General features: G+C 41.9%; 1 long non-coding RNA gene across 1 annotated transcript; it reads left to right on the top strand.

Moving 5' to 3' along the window:
• The first annotated feature begins 6281 nt into the window (after window positions 1–6281).
• Window positions 6282–8320, top strand: LOC141370992 (uncharacterized). The gene is made up of 2 exons (XR_012375572.1): window positions 6282–7814; window positions 8011–8320. It is a non-coding gene; the product is annotated as an uncharacterized lncRNA (long non-coding RNA).
• Window positions 8321–10142: the final 1822 nt, after the last annotated feature.

Raw genomic sequence — 10142 nt, 5'->3', positions numbered from 1 at the left:
AGAGGGCACATATTGAATGGAGCACTGGGTGTTATACGTAAACAATGAATCATGAAACATTACATCAAAAACTAATTATGTAATATATTGTGATTAACATAACATAATAAAACAAAATTTAAAAAAGATTTATTTATTTATTTTAGAGAGAAAGAGAGCAAGAATGGGAGGGGCAGAAGGAGAGTGAGAGAATCTCAAGCCGACTCTGCACTGAGCACAGTGCCCCACATGGGGCTCCATCTCATGACCCTAAGATCATGACCTGAGCCGAAATCAAGAGTCTGACGCTTAACTGACTGCGCCATCCAGGTGGACCCTGACCTTGCATTTCTACCACACTGCTACCTGTCCAGGATCAATTCCCACTTAATGCTTTTATTAGTGACCTAGAAGCCATGTCAATTCCATTTGTGGGAGGTTCAGAGCTGGGAGTGTTGACATTGTAGAATCTGACTCTTGCAGAATCAGGTTAAACAACAAAACAAAAACACTTTTAAAGTTTGAAAAGGTGGACCAACACTCACAAGATAAATACATAATTACAATTAAGCCCAAATAGAAGAAAAGTCCCTAACTTAGGTTTAAAATAAATTAAATTTACAGATAAGAGGATAAGCCATACAAGGTGGTAGCTTTGAGCATCTGCCCTGCTCTTCCACTCAGGCTCCTGGGGGATCACATGGTCACAAAGTAACATTAGTCACAAAGTTGGAAAAAGATTGAGTCTCCCTAAGATCTCTCTGCCTGGCAGTCTTATGATGTCAGTGCCATGGCTGGGAACCCGTTCTTTCATCTCTTCCCTTTGCAACATACCCCTACCTTTCTTTCATTTGCTCCTTTGAGAGCAGGGTGTGCCTTCTCCAGCATTGTATCCACGCCTGTATCCCTAGCCCATAGTTCTTTGATTTGCACATTACAGGCAATTAATAAAAGAGAAATAATTCCTGCAAGGAGTCCATGTGAAAACAGACCAGGAGTTTTAAGTGATATCAGTTAGCCACGTGATGGAGTCACCAGGAAACACCAAGATCACCATGGGCTGTGTTAATAGAAGTGTGTAGGAGACAGTAAGAGGACTCTGGACTCTGTGCTGGTCAGGCAAGCTCATGAACGTTGTGCCCCATTCTGGATATCACGTTTAGTAAGGATATTAAACTTGGAGATGATCCAAAGAATGAACAAACTGGCGGCAGTATAGTGAAGCGGTTAAGGGCTCCCACTTCGGAGTCAGATGGACTTGCTCAGGTCCAAACTCTGACATGTATCGTGCGAACTTTGGGAAGTTACTTAACCTCCCACAGTCTCCGTTTCCTCATCTATACAATGGAACTAATTAACACTACCTATCTCATGGAGTTCTGGCAAGGATTATGATGATGATGATAAAGTATGATTTATATTTGAAGGAGTTAGAGGTGGTTAGCCAGAAACTCTGGAGCCTTAAGAGTTGGGGGAGTAAGGGAAGTGAGTGTGAAGTAATGTCTATCTAGATCATTGAAAACCTGCTGGTGGGAACGGGTATTGGACTACTTGTGGGTAGATTCAAATGACAGATTTAGGTCAAATAGTAAGATTTGCAGAGAAGATAATATTGCCTCCACATGTGGCAGAAATTTTGGCAATCATTGTTTAAAAATGGAATTCAAGACCACAAAGAGTGTTCAAGCAGATGCTAATTTCCATGTCTTAGGGTGGTAGAGAGGGGCATCCTGCACTGGGTGAGTGAGTTTGGGCCCTTAGGGGTTCCCAAATTTAGCAGTGCATCAGAATCATCTGGGAGTAGAGCTCAGGAATCTCTAATAAGCACTTTAGGGGGGTGCTGATAAAGCCAGTCCCTGCATAGGTAATTGATGGTCCCCTTTCACATATAGGCAACTATGATGGAATCCTGGTGGGAGGTAATAAGAGCAGGAGACCTGAAGATAAGAAAGTGCCGAGCATATTTTGGAGTCATTCAGTTAAAATAGAGGTGTCAAGTAGAAGAGGGTTTAGGCGTTTGGTTGGAAAGATGTTAGGACCAGCAGTGTGAAGAGCTGTCAATACTGGGTAGGGGAATTTGCAGGTTATCACTCAGAGTTCCACGATAAACTTAGTACAAAGGTAGAAACAAAAATTTTTCATTCTGGAAAGGCAAGTTAAATGATGAATAACGGCAATGCCAGACACAATATTCCTTCCCTCTTGGAGTTCACCATCTTGTCACCTGTATCTTTCTTTTTTTTTTTTTTTTGTCACCTGTATCTTAAATCATCACCTTCCATTGTCTTCATTCCACAGCTGCTCTTAGTTAGACAATGCACAGTGATTGGTCCATGACCGGGATGTGCCCTTCTATCCAGAGCACGTGGAAAGACAAGGAGGGCTTTCATTTAGTAGTCCTCCCAGTTAGTAGGGAAGCACCCTTGAGTCGGCTCCCCTGAAAAGCAAGTCTCAAAATCACAGTCTTGATGACATCAGAGGTGCCTCAGGCTGGAAGGCAAAGTTCAATTTTCCTCTTAAGTTGGGATAAGTACTTCGGCCTAAGTCCAATGGACTCAATTCTTTAATGTAAGTGCTTTTGTTCTTATCTCAAGGCAACTCTTAAGCTAATTAGTTGCAATTATTAGCTCTACTGCAGAATGCACAACGACAGAAGGGGGAAATGAGGTCATTAGGGAGATAAAATCGGTGTCCTGAGACAGCAAATAGAGGAACTGCAACTGATCACACTGACCAAGTTAAGTCTTTAAAGAAAAATCTAAAACCAAAACCTACTCCTGAATCCTCAAAGAGCCAAGGACACATAGAAGTGCAAAACAGGAGGCAAATACTGTACTTACACAATGTTCCTTCTAATATCTGCCCACATCCTGAAGCAATGTCCCTAAGGAGGGTTTCCTGTGGGAAGAAATCACAGCAGACAGAAAGAACAGTGGGGCTGGTCAGAAGCTACCCAGGTGTAAAGGCTCACTTCTCACTCTCCTGTGGGACTGGGGGTCATTCAGTTCCGTCACCCACAGGAGGGTAGAGACCCCAACCTTGCTGAGTGTTGGGGGCCTTGTGTGTGAAGCATCTAAGGTTGATCCTACTTTGAAATTGATAAGTGTAGACTGAGTTTCTGTTTTTCTCCACTGCAATGTGGCTCTCCGTCTGCGTCAACATGTGATTTGCTTGGCTCCTTTTGTGCCTTTGTGCAGATAACTGCCCTTTTCTAGGATGGTCTCTGCTATTCCAGTAATATTCCCAGCCAAACACAGGTAAATTCACAGCTTTTCAGGGAGGCACTATAATAATGGGTCCAAGAGTCTGAGAGATGTATCAGTTTCCTAGGGCCGCCATAACAAAATATTAGAGACAGGGTAGCTTCAAACAATAGAAATGTATTGTCTTATAGTTCTGGAGGCCAGAAGTCTGAAACCAGGGTGGGAGCAGGGTCATGATCCCTCTGACAGCTCTCTGCGGGAGATTCCTTCCTTACCCCTGCTAGTTTCTGCTATTTCCCATCCATCTGTGGCATTCCCGGGCTCGCTCCCCTCACATGGCTATCTTTCTTCTATGTGTTTCCGTACCATCATCCCTCTGCGTGTCTATCCTGTGCCCAAATTTCCCCTTTTCATAAGGACATTGGTCCTGTTTGGTTAGGGCTCGCCTAATTGCCTATGGAGTGACCCTATTTCCAAAGAAGATCTCATTTGGAGGTACTGGGGTGGGGGGTGCCATTCAGCCCATAACAGGCGTCTTACAGAGCTGGGTTCAAATGTTGACCCTATCATTTACCGGGCATGATCTTGACCAAGTTATTTACTTCTCTGGCTGGGCCTCTGTTTCCTCATCTCTCAAATCAACCTATAGGATTCATTACCTTACAGGTTGTTGTAAGGATAAAAGGGGATACTAGTTGCCAGGTGTATGGCAAGTGATGAGAGAGGAGTGTATTTCCATGGATATATCACTCTTTGTGTATTCTCAGTAAGCATCCCTGTCACTGCAGGTGTAGAATCTGGCAGGTGTTGAATGCATTCAACCCTGTAGAATGCACTGAGTTCCTAGCTGGATCACCACCACTGTTTTTTCCATTAACATTACTTTCAACCATCTGACCCTTCCTTCAGAAACATGGTCATTGCTGAAAAAGCCTTTACTTTCCCATGAGGCATGGCATGACTGGTTAGGATGTCCGATAGTAACCTCATCACCACTTCCAGCTGAGCACCACAAGCAGAGAGTGGTAGAACAGAAGCAAATGGGGTGGGATCTCATGCATACCTAGATATTTTGTTATTTTGGCACAGGGCATGGGTGAAGGGGGCTGGGAAGTACACTGTGAGCTGAACAGGAAAGGCAGGGGCAGGGAGAAGGGCGCGCTCTGAAAAAAAAAGCAATGACCTTCTGGCTCCCTAAAGCCCCAGGCCTAAATATGAAATGGCTGGATGCACAAACACAATTTGGGTTTCTCATAAAATCAAAAGCTAGTGTAATAATGGTATCGTAGTTATGAAGGAGTTGTATGCTTAAGTATTTAAGGGTGAAATCTCTCCCAAACATCCCAGATCTGCTAAAATAGACTCTTGATAATGGAGCCTGAGCATCTGTATTTTTAAACAGATTCTCCAGGTGATTGTGTTTAACATGCTTATGGGTTGTTTTTTGAGATACATTGATTTACTCCAAACCCACATCTCTTGCTTAAATGCCCTCCCAATGTAGTGTAGAAGCACAGAGATGCAGGATTTCTTCTGATTTCTAATAATAATTATCATGTGGGTAGTATTTTATAGTAGTTGAAGGAAGTCTGGTCTGGAATCAGGAGACCCTCAAGTCTAATCATCATTTTCTTTCAATTTCCCCATAGGAATTTGGACTAATCGCATAACTGCTGTTTCTCAGAGATAATGGTTGCTCCTTACACTACATTATAGTCATCGCAGGGTCTATATAATAGCAGGAGCAACCACGATTATCTCTTATATGCAATGTTACAAAATTTCTTCTTATCTTGGATTTTTCTGTGCTTCCCAATTTCTCTAGGCAAATTATAGACTGTCATCTTGTACTTATCTTGAACTTAGCTGTCCCACACTCACAGTAAAAAACCATAAGGGAAAGTTACATTTATATGTGCACAGACATGCAGACACACATTCTCTCTCTCTGTCTCTATTGCCCCCTTTTTCTTTCTCTCTCTCTCTTACACACATACCTTTAATTAAACAGCCAAACCAGATGGCACTAAGTCTCAAGATACTTTACATGTAGGCAATCCTCTTAGACCCTTACTCAGAGCTTAGCAATAGGCTCTTATTTTCCATATAATTCTAACAGAACTTGGTTATCTAACTTCCAAACCTCATGTAGAAGAGAAGCAGCCAACAGAACAAAAATGGGATAAAGTAGGTAGATACATGGAAAGCATCAAAATCTGAGTGTGGAATGCCCAGGAATCAAGGCAGGGAAAAAAAAAAAAGAAAGAAAAAGAAAAAATTATAACAGAGCAATCTGGAGCCCCTTGGTTTAGGGATAAATAATACTTTGTGACTCCATGGATCCTGGGAATGCTGTGATACAGCACAGCCTGATCCCTTCTGTTTTTGATGATGACTCTGAGTCATCAAGGGGGCTAAATTAAGTTCTATATTTTCTGTTTAGGAAGCATGGACATGGGAACTCTAGCTAAGAAAGATTTATATCTAAAATGTTTAAAACTTTTAGACAAGATTTGGCTTTTGAGAATCATAGAATTTTAAAGTTGGAGAGCATCATAATCTTAATAAAATTATAACTTATCGAGTAGGTAGGTATTTGACGATAACCCTTTCCATTGAGCTCACCAACTGGATGTAACGTTTTGCTACTCATTAATTATAGTTGGTGAGCTAGACAAAGGAAGTCTTTTTATCCTTTCTAAAATTGTAGAGAAGAAACTAGAGGAAGAGGAAAGAATTCGTCAATTTCTACAAATAGCACACGTCCAAACACCCTTCCTACTGCTTCTCTTCAAGTACCTTGTATTCTCCGCCACATCTACACATCCCCTCCCCATTCCATCTGCTTCGGCCTGCCCCACCACACAGGCCCACATCTATTCCTATTCTTCAGTCTGGCTAAGTGCCACCTCTTCCAGGAAGCTGTCTGGAACCTTCAGTTGAAACTGGTCTCTCCTTTGAGGGGCACCTGGGTGGCTCAGTTCGTTAAGCATCTGTCTCAACTCAGGTCATGATCTCAGGATCCTGGGATCAAGCCCTGTGTCAGGCAGGGAGTCGGCTTCTGCCTCTCCCTCTGCACCTCCCCCACCCCCCGTCTTGTGCTCTGTCTCTCTCTCTCAAATAAAGAAAATCTTTTTTTTTAAGATTTTATTTTTTTGACAGAGAGAGACACAGCAAGAGAGGGAACACAAGCAGAGGGAGTGGGAGAGGGAGAAGCAGGCTCCTCACTGAGCAGGGAGCCCGATGCGGGGCTCAATCCCAGGACCCTGGGATCATGACATGAGCCAAGGGCAGATGCTTAATGACTGAGCCACCCAGGCGCCCCTCAAATAAAGAAAATCTTTAAAAAAAGGAAACCTGGTTTTTCCTCTGAACTTTCATGGATGTTACTGATCTCTCTCTTCTATATTGTATTATAGGTTTTTTTTTTAATTATGGCTTCTTTCTCTTTTTTAAAGATTATTTATTTATTTGAGAGAGAGAGAGAGAAAGAGAGAGAGCACAAGTTGGGGAGAAGGACAGAGGCAGAAGGAGAAGCAGACTCCCTGCTGAGCAGGGAGCCCGACTCGGGTCTCCATCCCAGGATCCAGAGATCATGACCTGAGCTGAAGGCAGACACTTAATCGACTGAGCCACCCAGGTGCCCTTGGCTTCTTCCTCTTAACCTGTAAATTGCTTGAGGACAGAGTCTGGATTTAATTAACTTCTGTGTTTCCAAAACACCTGGCATAGTGTCTCATATGTAATGGGTGTTTGACAAATGCTTATTGAATAGATAAGTGAATGAAATAAGCCAGTTATTTATCCTTTGCATTGGTCAATGCTACCTTGTTGTCACAGAGAATTGGGGAACTCTGGGGGGAAAAGGAATTTACAAACCGAGACACTCATATGAAAAATTAACACTCTGATTCTTTTTCCCTTAGTGGAGTAACAATTTCCCCTCTTCTTAAAATGTGGGACCCACAAGAGATGGCCTCTCACAAATAAAGAGAAAGCCATGGAATATCATCATGTGGCACTGTACTTAGGGCTGTAGCTTCAAAGCACATTTGCTCGACATTCTGCAGCTTGTTGACCCTTTCTTTCTTTCTTTCTTCCCTTCATTTAAAGAAAGAGAGAGAGAGCACAGGCTGGGGAGTGACAGAGGGAGAAGGAGGGAGAATCTCAAGCGGACTCTCTGCTGAGCATAGAGCCCAATGCAGGGCTCCATCTCATGACCTTGAGATTATGACCTGAGCTGAAATCAAGAGTCAGATGCTTAACTGACTGAGTCACCCAGGCGCCCCTGAAGTATGTTGATCCTTAACAAAAAGCAGTCTAATAACACCTTATACTGGTGTAACATGCAGGTTGCAAAATGCTTTAATATACCCAATTTCTTTTGGCTGTCATAACAAAGTATAACGGCAGGTAGGACAGATGTTATTATTCTTGCTTTTCAGATGAAGATTCTGAAACTCAGTGAACTAACATAAATTACACAAGGTTACATGAGAAGAGGCAGAACCAGGGTCATTTTTGCCAGCTCTCTGTCTAGCACCTAAGCCAGTAAAACACACAGAAATTACTAATTCAAATCTTTCTTGTTTGGTTCAGCTCAAGTGTCCTTTTGCATCTTGAACACCCGTGGTAAGCATTGATTCTACCATTCATTTTGCATTTGTATTGTTAGGATTTTTAAAAAAATAGAAATAATGTGATGATTAATTTTATGCATCAATTTGTCCAGGCCATGGTACCCAGATATTTGATCAGTCATCAGTCTAGATATTACTGTGAAGGTATTTTTTTCAGATGAGATTAACATATAAATCTTTGTGTAAAGCAGATTACCCTTCCTACTGTGGGTGGGCTTCATCCCATCTATTGAAGGCCTTAAGAGAAAAAGATGGAGGTCTCTCAAGGAAGAGGGAATCCTGCCCCAAGAAGCCTTTGGACTTGGGTTACAACATCAACTGTTCTCTGGCTCAGCAGCCAGCCTGCTTGCCAAACAGATCTTGGACTTGTCAGTCCCCAATTATGTGTGGAAATTCCTTAAAATAAACCTCTCTCTCTCTCTCTGTGCATACACATTCTACTGGCTCTGCTTCCCTGGAGAACCCCGACTAATAAAGACAGCTAATTGATGAGGATAATTTGTTTTATAAATGTATTTAAATTTAATGTACAAGAACTTGATGAATTCATAATGATACCAAAATTTTTTAAAAAAAAAAAAAAAAAAAAAAAAAGAAATCTTGCCATCAAAAAATAAGCAAACAAGTAAACAACTTCAAAAAACACAAAAAAACCCTGGATACCATTGGAAGTAACTAGGCTTTCAACTTCTTGCTCTGAAAATTGACCATTAAAAGGAAAGAGACAAGCATTTATTCTGTTCTTCCCATATAAAGTGTACTGGAGAGTCCTAATTGATGAGGGAAATTCTTCTTTTTCTTTGGGGCGGAGTGAGGGAGGGGCAGAGGGAGAGGGCGAGAGAGTTTTTTTTTTAAGATTTTTATTTATTTGTCAGAGAGAGAGAGAGCACAAGCAGGGGGAGCAGCAGGGTCCTCACTGAACAAGGAGTCCAATGTGGGACTTGATCCCAGGACCCTGGGATCACACCCTGAGCTGAAGGCAGACGCTTAACCAAGTGAGCAACCCAGAGGTCCCATGGAGAGAGAGAATCTTAAGCAGGCTTCATGCCCGGCATGGAGCTAGAAGCAGGGCTTGGTCTCACAACCCTGAGATCATGACCTGAGCTGAAATCAGGAGTCGGGCGCCCCACTGACTGAGCCACCCAGGTGCCCCGAGGGACATTCTTCTTTACAAAAGAATTCCAGGTGGTAAATGTGGAAAGAATGATAGAGCTGGGACTATTTCTAACCTCTAATGCGATAAGGCAGGTGATAATCAACAATGGGTTAAACCATGAGAGGAAAAGTTGATGAAGAGCTTTACAATGGCCTGATCATGCTGTCACCACCTGAATCTACTCGTCAATTTGAGTATCACTAAAAGTGGGACAATCAGACATTGCGTAACTCCTTACATGAGGCAATATACAGCAAACAGGGACATCTATGAAGAATTCTTGCCAAAAAAGAAGTTGAACCTGAATCAAGCCTTTAACTAACTTCAGTGTACAGGAAATACAGAAGCTAGAAGAACAAATTAAAGGGAATAATGAAACAAATGAGCAAACGCCAAGTGGGTAGGGTGACAAAGAATGAAAAGGGTATTATTCATAATTATGCTGGGTCAAAAGACAGACTGGACTGTTCTATGCAAAACAGGAGGAATGGTCATTGTAAGAATTTGGTACATATTTTTAGGTTTGCTGATTGCAATGACATGGCCCAAATTTGCTCACCTATTTCCTTCTTTTGACCTTCAATGAACATCCCAAAGTCTGTCTCCTGAGTCAGATCAGGACACTAGTTCCATGTCAGCTGAGTCTGCTCTAGAAACTGAACACACTTGCCATGTGATCCCTGGAGGCACTCACATCTCCTCTGGCCCCCAGGCAGAGGCATCCCGATGTCAGTGGGTTGGCATGGAGGCTGCATTATGAAATGCTCCTCCAAAGGCCCTTTGCCTTTCTTTTAAATACTTGCACAAGTACTACAGAAAAATTGGAAACTGCACCTAAATAAAAAGAAAATAATTTTCACAATTGCTGAGGGCTCAGTACTACTAATATTTAAATGCATGTGCTTTTAGAGATACATACATTACATTTTTTGTACTGCAATGGAATCATAAGTATATACCCTTCAGCAATTTGCCTTTTTCATTAATATTATATCATTACCATGTTACCACACTAATGAATTCATTGCTACAATGAATGCATACTATTCCGTTGTAAAGATGCACCATAATTTATTAAGCCATTCCTGGTTTTGAACATTTAGCTTGTTGCCAACATTTTGCTCTTTATTCATCTTTGTACGTACTTCTTATATACTTATTCAG

This window comes from Callorhinus ursinus, unplaced genomic scaffold, assembly GCF_003265705.2.
Source record: "Callorhinus ursinus isolate GAN/ISIS: 27379988/994484 unplaced genomic scaffold, GSC_fseal_2.0 scaffold52, whole genome shotgun sequence".
Lineage (NCBI taxonomy): Eukaryota > Metazoa > Chordata > Mammalia > Carnivora > Otariidae > Callorhinus > Callorhinus ursinus.
Note: the sequence above shows the minus strand (reverse complement) of the source record. Positions and strands in the feature narration are given on the sequence as shown.